Below are 13303 nucleotides of genomic sequence, written 5' to 3'. Positions count from 1 at the left end.
CAAGCAAGAGCCACTGCTCCTGGTCTCTTACCTGTATTTTTAAAAATATTTTTCAAGATAATCCTAATGTGTAAATCTCATTTCTTTTTATTTCATCCTCCTCTATATAATCATTTACTATTTTTAAAAAACTTTCCTAAGACTTTGTCCTTGTGTATTAGTATTTATGAGACCCGTATTTATTACTAATGTTATTCATTTGTCTGTGTTTCTCAAATTGTCAACACTGAACCACATGCATCAGCTTTATCTAGAGACTGTATTAAAATCTAGAATTCTTGGCCCCACTTACATATTCTGAGTCAGACTCTGCCATGGAGCCCTGGAATATGCATTGTAATAAGAGACTCACTGATTCTTATGCCTACTGAGATTGTATATTCTATCTTTCTCTCCCTGGAAAGAGGACTAAACCAGACCAAACTAATCTGGTGTATAATAAAAGCTAAGAAAGATATTTGTTCAACTGGTATACTGCAAAGAGAATTATTCTGGAGAAGATACTTAATGTATCTAAATCTCATTGTCTTCATCTGTAAAATTGAGATAATAATTCTCCCGACTTCATAGTGTTGTGAGGAAAAAAATAATATAGAGTGCCTAGAATAGGATCTAACATAATAAACAGTCTATATATATGAATTACAATATTGATAGTATCATGATGGTGATTAAAAGAGTACTTTATGTATAAGCATTTCAATTCTATGGGGACATACAGTATATTTGTACAAATTTCTATAATGGAGTTAATATGCTTTTTTAAAAAGGCTATTTTTATGGTCTGTTCTTTTAGCAAGAGCTATTGAAGTAATCACACATTCTCTCTCTCTCTCTCTTTCTTTCCCTGCCTCCCTCCCTCCCTGCTTCCTTCCTTTTGTTCTTTCTCTCTCTCTTTCTCTCTCTGTGTGTGTGTGTAGCTGAATGTGATTAATGACTTAATGTTACAAATATATTTCTTTAAAAATCATTATTAGGTGAGTAAAGGTCATCAAGCTAATGAACAAACACATTATTCTCAGTTAAGGTAATGTGCTGTAACTACTATGAGATCTTTCAAGACAATTTAGCATATTGAAATTGATTTAACTTGCAGAGGAGAAGGTAAAGTAGGAGAAGTTCTACTTATTCACTCTCTACATTTTTCAAACTGTCTATGATGAAAGACCAATAGGTATCTGTAATTGCACACCAATACTTTTGTAAAATAAAAGCTAATGGAGGAAATGTTGCACCGATGTCAATTTGCTTGAAAGTGCTTAAATGCTTACTCTTGATTTCTATACTTCATCGTGGACAAGTAAGAAATTGTTTACCAAAGCACACTGGTCCATGAACCAGTTCTCACCTTTTCCTTTAGTGTTGCTAAATTATCCAGAATGAGTTATACAGTCTCTACTTTCATACTAGAGTGCAGATCAATTTAAAATATTGTTTAAAATTAATTTTCTAGATCCCTTGATACATTAAATGTATATTCTTTAGGCAAATATTTCATCTTAAATTCCATATAGTATCCATTAATAGCAAAAAAATCAATATATTAATTTAACAATTCTGTGTGCTTGGAATCATTCTATACATTTGAAATTTTTATATTGAAATTATGATTTTCAAAATGTAAAAACTTTATGCTTTATTTAGAAATGTAAAGTATACTTTTATTTTGTCAAATTACAAAAATATTTAATAAAGACCGCTATTAAATTCTTTACATTTTCTATGATTTCTTTTGCTTCTTAAGTTTCAAAAACCTGTTACTTTCACTTATTCTTATATTTTATTTAGCTCTAGGCAATTGCTACCAATTTATAAGACAGGAAAATAATTCAGTTAAAATATAAAACATCATTATGAATGTTTCTAAGTAGAAATATTTCTCTGTATTAGCTATACCTGATAGTTTATCCTAAATACAAAAGATTAATCAACATATAATACAATGTAATAGTTTAGTGAAATTCTGTCAGATATCAGAAAACACTACAAATGAGATCCATTAAATCAGGGTGGGCCATATTTCTTAAATACTCATTGACAGTAGAATAGTCCCATTGTCCTTTATCTGTGAGGGATATACTCCAAGGCTTCCAGTGGATGCCTGAAATTGTGGATAGTACCAAACCATATATACAGTAGTATGTTTTCTCAGTCTGATAACTGAGACCACAAATAAGTATCTAATAGGCAGGTAGCATATACAGCTTGGCAAAGGGATGGGTGGGACAGAGCAGAATAGAGTGCTCATAGATTTTATCATGCTGCTTAGAGTGGCCTGTAGTTTAAACCTATGAATTGTTTATTTCTGGAATTTTTAAATTAATATTTTCCGATCTTGGTTATCAATGGTAACTGAAACCACAAAAAACAAAGTCACCGATAACAAGGGGACCCTATAGTACATAATCCTGCTAATTTTATTAGAGCTGAGGTTTTTTTTTTAATGTATTCAAAATGTTTAGCGTTAGACAAAGGAAACTAACTTAAAATGTGAAGTTAGAAGTCACTTAAGTTCACATATCCCATGAGTGGGATCTCAATAATCAAGAAAATGTTTTATTTAAACAAAATTTGTTTTATTTTTATTTTTATAATAATAATTATACATATTTATAGGGTATATGTGGTATTTTCATACAATCATACAAGGTGTAATGATCAAATAAGAGTAATTGGGATATCTATCACCTCAAACATTTATCTTCTCTTTGTGTTGGAAACATTGCAAATTCACTTCACTAGTTATTTTAGAATTTATATACAATAAATTATTGTTAACTATATTATCCCTATTATGCTATTGAACATTAAATCTTATTCCTTCTGTCTAACTACATTTTTACCCATGAACCATCCCCTGTTTATTCCTCCTTCCCCACTACCCTTCCCAGCCTCTGGTAACAATCATTCTACTCTCTACTTCAATATGTTTTACAATATATAAGTAGAATGAAAATAGTTCCAGATTTGTGGAAATATGTTCCGTATTAGATATTATTTCAATAAAATATTTTAGATGTAATTGAATAGGTTCTGTATTAGTCCATTTTAATGCTGCTGATAAAGACATACCCAATACTGGGGAAAAAAGGAGGTTTAATTGGACTTACAGTTGTTCCACATGGCTGGGGAGGCCTCAGAATCATGGCAGAAGGCAAAACACACTTCTTACATGGTGCTGGCAAGAGAAAAATGAAATTGCAAAAGCAGAAACCCCTGATAAAACCATTAAATCTCATAAGACTTATTCACTACCACAAGAACAGTATGGGGGAAACTGCTCCCATGATTTAAATTATCCCCCACTGGGTCCCTCCCACAATACATGGGAATTATGGGAGTACAATTCAAGATGAGATTTGGGTGAAGACACAGAGACAAACCATATCATTCTGCCCTTTGCCCCTCCGAATCTCACATCCTCATATTTCAAAATCAATCCTGCCTTCCCAAGCATCCCCCAAAGTCTTAACTCATTTCAGCATTAACCCAGAAGTCCACAGTCCAAAGTCACATCTGAAACAAGGTAAGTCCCTTGCACCTATGAGCCCATAAAATCAAAAGCAAGCTAGTTATTTCCTAGATACAATGGGGGTACAGGTATTGAAAAAATACAGCCATTCCAAATGGGAGAAATTGTCCATAACAAAGGGGTTACAAGGCCCATGCAAATCTGAAATCCTGTGGGGCAGTCAAATTTGAAAGTTCGAAAATGATCTCGTTTGACTCCATGTCTCACATCCAGGTCAAGCTGATGAAAGAGGCAGGTTCCCATAGTTTTGGGCAGCTCTGACCCTGTGGCTTTGCAGGGTATAGCACCACTCCTGGTTGCTTTCACTGGCTGGCATTGAGGGTCTGCAGCTTTTCCAGGCACATGGTACAAGTTATAGGTGGATCTACCATTCTGTGGTCTGGAGGATGGTGGCCCTCTTCTCACAGCTCACTAAGTGGTGCCCCAGTAGGGACTCTGTGTGAGGGCTCCAATCCCACATTTCCCTTCCACACTGCCCTAGCGTAAGTTATCCATGAGGGCCCCACCCCTGCAGCAAACTTTTGCCTAGGCATCCAGGCATTTCCATACATCTTCTGAAATATAGATGGAGGTCCCCAAATCTTAATTCTTGGCTTCTGTTCACCCGCAGGCTCAACATCACATGTAAGCTGCCAAGGTTTGGGGCTTGCACCCTCTGAAACCATGGCCCGAGCTGTACCTTGGCCCCTTTTAGCAACAGCTGGAGCAGCTGGGACACAGAGCACCAAGTCCCTAGGCTGCATACAGCATGAGGACCCTGGGCCCAGTCAAAGAAACCGTTTTTTTCTCCTAGGCTTCCAGGTCTGTAATGGGACGGGCTGCCATAAAGACCTATGACATGCCCTGGAGATATTTTCCCCATTGTCTTGGGGATTAACATTAAGTGCCTTGTTACTTAGCACATTTCTGCAGCCAACTTGAATTTCTCCCCAAAAAAATGGGTTTTTTGTTTTCTACTGCGTCATCAGGCTGTAAATTTTCTGAACATTTTTGCTCTGTTTCCGTTTTAAAACAGAATACTTTTAACAGCACCCAAGTCACCTCTTGGATGATTTGCTGCTTAGAAATTTCTTCTACCAGATACCCTAAAATATCCCTCTGAAGTGCAAAGTTCCACACATCTCTAGGGCAGGTGCACAATGCCACCAGTTTTTTTTTATGCTTTTTGATTATACTTTAAGTTCTAGGGTACATGTGCACAACGTGCAAGTTTGTTGCATATGTATACATGTGCCATGTTGGTGTGCTGCAATCCATTAACTTGTCATTTACATTAGATATATCTCCTAATGCTATCCCTCCCCCTTCCCCCACCTCACAACAGGCCCCGGTGTGTGATGTCCCCCTTCCTGTGTCCAAGTGTTGTCATTGTTCAATTCCCACCTATTAGTGAGAACATGCAGTGTTTGGTATTTTGTCCTTGCGATAGTTTGCTGAGAGTGATGGTTTCCAGCTTCATCCATGTCCCTACAAAGGACATGAACTCATCCTTTTTTATGGCTGCATAGTATTCCATGGTGTATATGTGCCACATTTTCTTAATCCAGTCTATCATTGTTGGACATTTGGATTGGTTCCAAGTCTTTGCTATTGTGAATAGTGCCGCAATAAACATACATGTGCGTGTGTCTTTATAGCGGCATGACTTACAATCCTTTCAGTATATACCCAGTAATGGGATGGCTGGGTCAAATGGTATTTCTAGTTCTAGATCCATGAGGAATCACCACACTATCTTACACAATGGTTGAACTAGTTTACAGTCCCACCAACAGTGTAAAAGTGTTCCTCTTCCTTCACATCATCTGCAGCACCTGTTGTTTCCTGACTTTTTAACGATCGCCATTCTAACTGGTGTGAGATGGTATCTCATTGTGGTTTTGATTTGCATTTCTCTGATGGCCAGTTATGATGAGCATTTTTTCATGTGTCTGTTGGCTACATAAATATCTTCTTTTGAGAAGTGTCTGTTCATATCCCTCACCCACTTATTGATGGGGTTGTTTTTTTCTTGTAAATTTGTTTGAGTTCATTGTAGATTCTGGATATTAGCCCTTTGTCAGATGAGTAGATTGCAAAAATTTTCTCCCATTCTGTAGGTTGCCTGTTCACTCTGATGGTAGTTTCTTTTGCTGTGCAGAAGCTCTTTAGTTTGATTAGATCCCATTTGTCAATTTTGGCTTTTGTTGCCATTGCTTTTGGTGTTTTAGACATGAAGTCCTTGCCCATGCCTATGTCCTGAATGGTATTGCCTAGGTTTTCTTCTAGGGTTTTTATGGTTTTAGGTCTAACATTTAAGTCTTTAATCCATATTGAATTAATTTTTGTATAAGGTGTAAGGAAGGGATCCAGTTTCAGCTTTCTACATATGGCTAGCCAGTTTTCCCAGCACCATTTGTTAAATAGGGAATCCTTTCCCCATTTCTTTTTTTTTGTCAGGTTTGTCAAAGATCAGATGGTTGTAGATGTGTGGTATTATTTCTGAGGGCTCTGTTCTGTTCCATTGGTCTATATTTCTGTTTTGGTACCAGTACCATGCTGTTTTGGTTACTGTAGCCTTGTAGTATAGTTTGAAGTCAGGTAGTGTGATGCCTCCAGCTTTGTTCTTTTGGCTTAGGATCGACTTGGCGATGAGGGCTCTTTTTTGGTTCCATATGAACTTTAAAGTAGTTTTTTCCAATTCTGTGAAGAAAGTCATTGGTAGCTTGATGGGGATGGCGCTGAATCTATAAATTACCTTGGGCAGTATGGCCATTGTCACACTATTGATTCTTCCTATCCATGAGCATGGAATATTCTTCAATTTGTTTCTATCCTCTTTTATTTCATTGAGCAGTGGTTTGTAGTTGTCCTTGAAGAGGTCCTTCCTGTCCCTTGTAAGTTAGATTCCTAGGTATTTTATTCTCTTTGAAGCAAATGTGAATAGGAGTTTACCCGTGATTTGGGTGGGGACACAGAGCCAAATCATAACAGGTGCTAAAAATTTTATTAAATTATTAATTTTAAAAAGCTACTCAAAAGAATTAAAGAAAATCTTTATTATTGATATATGTATTAAACACATTTATTTTACAAGCCATTTTGACATTTATATTTTGCAATTATCTTGGATTCCAGCATTAATTGTAGTAAAAGGACTAAAATTCATGATAGCTTTTGCCCTAACTCCTAAAAACTAATTATTTTATTCTTTCATTCAGGGTTCTGTTGATTCCCTATATAATATCACGTATAAAATATATCTGAATTTTTAATTGGATCAAATTATATCCAAAGGAATGGGTGACCTCTTGACTATAAAAGCTATGCATATGCCACATTTTTTCCATTAGTGGCATAGAACTATCATGAAGTTCTACTTAATATCTCAAATGTGGAATAAACAATTAATTAAAGTAAATCAGTCTGGGATCTTCAGAGATGAATTTCTCCATTTTCAAAGTTTATTTTAGCCTTCTTTAGCCCATTTACTTTAAAACTGTGGAAGTTGATATTCCTGTTTCTTAAATATTGCTAGAGTTTAAGGGCCTTTAATTATGTATTGGAGACCCTTTACTCTGAAACTTCTTGCAGTCGAATCTGTGAACTATTAAATTTCTGCAGAAAAATTTTCGAATGAATATCTAGTTGCATATATCTCTAGTTTTCCTTATGATGTCTGCCATACACTTGAATTTCTGAATTTCTACCATACACTTGAATTTCTCAAAGTTTGTTTCACAGAACTTAGGTTTTATATGTTTTAATGTTATAAAGAGCCAAATGAGTAAAAAGTTCTTCTGAGAAACAATAAAATTGAAAAAATATTAACTTATACTAAGTTTAATAGTCGTATAACCATTTGTCAAAATTTGATCAAGGTGCAATTGATGAGATATGTGTTCTGTGGAACAAAGGGTGGGGAGTGCTCTTAAGTCTTTCTAGACCTGCCAAACAATATTCTAAATGCATTCTAGTTTCTGATAAAAGTTATTTTGTAATATAGAATCCTTTTAAATTTTTCTTTGACAGATGCATAGTCACTTTTTATAGGTGAAAGAGTATATGAGAACCTACCATGGAATATCTTACCATCTTAGGAATCATTTATTATGGAAATATGGTAATATAGTTCAAGCATTTAGAGGAATGTATATGTATATGTAATTATATGTATGTATTATTTAATATATCATTTATAATGATTATCTTAAGATCTGGGATGAGCTAAATAATTTCGGCATGTATCAGTTAGACAATATAATTATCAGGAACAGTGATATAATCAATAAAATTATAGTCTTTTTGTATAGTTTTGCATTTTCTTTATTTTTTATTTGTGCAAATTCATGAGATACGTGTGAAATCTTGCAACTTGTATAAAATATGTAGTGATTGAGTCAGATATTTAGGGTGGCCATCATCTGGGTACAATACAACTTTGTTAACTATATTCATCCTACTCGGTTATGAAACATTGAATTTATTCCTTCTATCTAACTTAAGTTTGTACCCTTTAACCCACTTCTCTTCACCCTCCCCTTCTTCCCCATTCGCCCTTCCAAGTTTCTGTTTTCTATCTTCCCACCATCTACCTCATTTGATCAAATATCTTAGATCCCACATATAAGTAAAAAGATGCAATATTTGTCTATTTGTGCTTGGTTTATTTCACTTAAGATACTGACCTCCACTTCCATTAATGTTGCTGCAAATGGCATGACTTAACTCTTTTTTATGGTCAAATAGTATTCCATTGTGTGTATTTTCTTTATCTGTTCATCTGTTGATGGACACTTTGGTTAATTCCATATATTTGCTATTGTGAATAGTGCTGCAGTAACCATATTAGCGCAGGAATTCCTTTGATATATTGATTTCTTTTTCTTTCTGTAAAAAGAAATTTCTGTACTGGAATTGCTGTGGAATGGTAATTCTATTTTTAGTTTTTTAAGAAAGCTCCATACTGTTTTCTATAGTGGCTGTACTAGTACCCATTCCTACCAACAGCATATAAGAGTTCCCATTTCTCCACATCATTGCACATCTGATACTATTTGCCTTTTTAACAATAATAATTCTGATTGGGACAAGTGATATCTCATTGGAATTTTCATTTGTATTTCTCTGATTATTAGTGATGTTGAAATTTTTTTCATATACCTGTTAGCAGTTTGTATGTCTTCTTTTGAGAAATGTCTATTTGTGTCCTTTGCCCATGTTTTAATGAAATTATTCATGTTTCTCCTGTTGTGTTGTTTGAGTTCGTTTTGTATTCTGGACATATTAGTTCACTGTTGGATGAAGTATTTGCAAATAAAGAATATACATTGAAAACCACTTCAAACACAAGGTACTTACTATTCTATGATTGTCGATGTGTATTACTAATTAAAACATTATAGAAAAAATGCTCACATTTAGCCAATTTGCTAATAAATCATTCTCACATTTTAATTCAGAAATATAAAAATGTGGCTAATAACACTACTACTACTAAGAAACATTTATTAAGTTATTTATATGTGCCATTCACAGCTATTTTACATGGATTATCTTACCCTACAAAATTACATGAGAAATAGTAAAGACCAATAATTTAACTAAGCACTTACTATAAAAAATGTATTTAAATGTCTTACATTTGAGAACTGTATACATTTTAGAAATTTAATTTAGAACTGTTAGCTGTGATTCCACTTAGATTTGAATGGATATGAGAAAATATAATTTAGAACAAAAAACATTGCTTAAACAAGAATGTATATTAAAACAATAGGTAACATAAAATACAAAATACACCCTTGCAAATATTATGCATGACTTGTATAATCTTTGTCTTTTTAAAATAATGACATATAAAAGGATAGTTTTACTATTTGCCATTCTATTTAGTTCTCTGTCAAACATGTTTATTAGAAATTTATCCTTGAGAGCATTAAATTACTTTAGTTTTTTTTTTTAAGTTTAGGGGTTATTTTCAACTACTAAGCTTTAAAAATCTAAGTGGCAGTATCATGAAATTTAATGGAGAGCTTACAATTTAGAATCAAGTCAATTATGCTTCTGGCAAAACAGTTGGATTTTAGTAAGATAAGATTATGTTATAAAATTCCATTTATTAAACAGTTTGCTAGGAATAAATTTAGGTTAGGTTCATAAAAAGTTAATGGATTTTCATTCTTAAATACTTCTAAGAATAAATGAGAGTTACTATATTTCAAAAAACAGAATACGAGGAAATGTCATACCTGCAAAGACCTTGACCTTTGTCTTTTGGTCAAATTCGAATCTTTTGTCTTTAGAGGCCCATAAAGTCAACCTAGTTAGTCATGGAAACACCCTAATCCACAAGTGACTTTTTAGCTAAATCATGAGTATCTCTCTACCTTCTAAGCAGTTGTAAATGTTCAAAATCCTAATCTAGAGAATAACACAAATCAGTTTATTATTTAAATATAATCTTCAAAATAAAGAAACTTACAATGAATATTCAGATTCGGCTAGATATAAACAATAATTTATTAATTTTCTAGTCATTTTACATATTTTATCCAGGAAGGTATAAATCACTTTTACTGTATTAACAAGAAAGTTTCAACAGATTAGCAATACTATAGATGCTTTTAGACATTAAGCAGTAATATTTTATCCACCCCCATTTTAGCTTAGTGTAGCATACAAAACCTGTACAAACTACCTATCCCTCCAGCTTCGTTTCTAGCCAGGGTTTACTTCAATTTATAAAACAATTGAATTAATACTATTAATGCATATCAAACTTTTGTTAATACATATACTGTATTATTTGAATTACCCAATCTTAACCCAGGCTATTTTTTTTTTGTGTCTGCTCAGAACACCCTGCACACACTTCACTTATTGGCTCACATACTTATCTTTCCAGACATTATGCAGGCCTTGGTTACCTTCAAAAAATCATAGATTTTTGAATGCTCTTTCTCTCTATGCTCAGATGTGTCCATACCTTGTCTCAATTAAACAATTCTAGCATGCATATTAAAATGATAAATTATAGCACTTGACAGATATGACACGTTTAGCAACATGTATAAAAAATCATTTTGGATTTTTCACTCACAGTAGGCTGTGAGAAGCTTACAAGTATAGAACATGTTTTAATCATTTTGTGTACCTGCCTCTGGTTTCAACATATTCCTCGCATGTTCCAAGCACTTAATAAATGCTTGTTAAACTCAGCTGATATACAGACCATCTAACAAAAAAATTGATTAGTAATGAGGAATGGTTTAGTACATCTCCTACGTTAAGGAATTAAAACTCCAATGAATGTGTTTGTGTTAAAAGGCAGACATGAGCTATATTTAATCACTTAGAATTTGTGATATTCATACATATTTACATTAAATAATTAAGGTTTAGGGAAAATAGCCTTTTATTTTTTAAATAATTAAAAATAGATGAAAGTATTTATGATTTTAATGAATATTTATTTGTTTAAAAATATTTATTTTCTTAGGTTAAATAGTTACTTTTTGAAGCATTTCAAAAATACAGAATTGCTTATGTAGCACAAAAAGAAAAACAAGCTGAGAATGAAAAATTGCTTAAGTTAGTGATATATGACCTACGTAAGCTTTGTGCTTCATGTGAAAACGATGGGTTGGCATAAAAGGCTTTATTTCATTCTCCAGAAATAAAGTGATCAAACTTATTATGTAATCCTGTTTCACAATGAATTTCCTTCATATATATATATATATAAAATAGTTGAATGTGTTATACTTATCAACTGCTATAATTTATCATTTTGATAAGTATGTAAGAATGAAGTTTGATAGTGATTATTTCAGATTCTAATTATATGTAAAAGGTATTTTGCTATTTTTCACTCAAAGGCCATACAGAGTAATAGTTGTTATAATTGATAGTGCAAAAATAGTGGTATAAAGTTACACTATGAGCTTGCTTTAGAAATTAATATGAGAATTTAATTTCGCCTTCCCAAAATTTAGTAAACTGATAAAAAATAATTTCATACTATTATTTGATGCTAAATATTGTGGTACATCATAAAAAATAAACTTGAAATGAATTCTTCCTTATTAAGATAATTATTCTCTTTACTATATCATTTTAAGTATCAGAAAAAATAAAGTAAAATGTACAAATCAAATACTGCAATAGCAATAATAAGTCTCAATTATTTTAGTATGGTGGCTGTATATTATACTATGCTAGATAAAATTTTCAGCATGAGTAAAATAATAGCCTCAAATTTCATTTTCTCAGTACTTGAAATAATAACGATCAGCTTTAACACTGATAATTATTAACCTGGTATCACAAAGGACAAGAGAGTTTGTAAAATGTTTTCAATATACCAAAAAAGAAATTTCTTACACAGTGTCATATGTTGATTTTATCTAGAATATTCTTCAGATTTTATATGTTCTTTTAATCATATATGTTCAAGTGAATTTTAATGCTACCAAGTGTGAGAAATTGCTATCAAAATCTTAATTAATAGAACACCAGAAAAAAGAAGCACCCAAAAGTCGTTTTCATTTGGTCATAGGTTGAGGGGGAGTATAATTTTAGTTCTTGCAAAGTCATCATAACAGGCTAAAGTAAATGGGAAATCGATGATGTAAAATTTAAAGGAATGCAAGAAGCTGAGCAATAGTGATTAATAATACATTTTGAAGGATATGATGTTTTCTTTTGTCAGGAAATGTGAATTGACCTCAAAGCACTGGTTGTGGGACTTTAGAATTATTCAGAAAACTAAATATTGATTAGTTATTGTTCTTTTTATTTAATGATTACAGTAATGATGGTATTTCCAAGTATGTAGTAAAAATAATTGATCTTCTAAATCGTTTTCTTTATATTCATTTGCAGTTATAATAATTTCTTTGACTGCCTGTCATCTTTGAAGGCACTTATCAATATTTTTGGTTCTTTCACTGTGCTTTCAGTTGAAGACTTTATTTCACGTGTTACAAAGAGATCTCTGGCAGTGTGCTCTTTTGGTCGTAACTGACAAGCACAAGTCTTCACTCACTATCCTTTATGCAGTATTATATTGTGCCTTTCCCTGTGGACAGACCATAGCATTTAATTTGCCTAGGGATATTAAAATAAATCTTTAAAAAATGATCATTCTCATGTATATTGGTTTTATATTGCTGCATAACAAACGACCACAATTTAGAGGATTAATACAACAGAAGTTTACAGTCTTGTAGTTTTGTAGGTTAGAAGTCTGAGCTGCAGTCAGCTAGGTTCTTAGCTCAGGTCTTAAAAGGCTTCAGTCCAGGCGTTGGCAGCTCTGTGATTCATGTCTAAGACTCAGGGTCCTCTTTCAACCATACTGATTGCTGATAGAGTTTATTTTCTTGCAATTGTATTATTGATCACTCTATTTTCTTGCTAGCTATTGACTGGAAAATTTTCTTACCTTTTAGAGGCTCCCTTTGGTTCCTATCCATGACTTTCTCAAAGACCGTTCACAACATGGCTTTCTTTCAGCAGAGCAGGAATATATCTCTATATTTATCTCCCTCTTTAGTTGGCTAAAAAGAGTTATATACAGCATAATGTAGTCATAAGAGTGACTCTTCAATCACCTTTTGTAATATAGCTTTACCTAATCAAAGGAACAACTATTATATTACCTGCATAATTCCACCTGCACTCATGGGGAAGGAGTTGAAATCTTGGAGCCAATAGTGGAATTATGCCTACTATATTATGTTGAGTGACTTATTTAGATGATAATTCAAAACAAGTATGTACAAAGACAAA

At 33.0% G+C, this 13303-nt stretch overlaps 1 protein-coding gene across 8 annotated transcripts in view; it reads left to right on the top strand.

Moving 5' to 3' along the window:
- Positions 1-13303, top strand: part of CSMD3 (CUB and Sushi multiple domains 3) — a 1209558-nt gene that overhangs the window by 161489 nt on the left and 1034766 nt on the right. The window lies entirely within an intron of this gene.

Source organism: Pan troglodytes, chromosome 7 (genome assembly GCF_028858775.2).
Source record: "Pan troglodytes isolate AG18354 chromosome 7, NHGRI_mPanTro3-v2.0_pri, whole genome shotgun sequence".
NCBI lineage: Eukaryota > Metazoa > Chordata > Mammalia > Primates > Hominidae > Pan > Pan troglodytes.
This window is presented reverse-complemented; position numbering and strand designations above follow the sequence as displayed.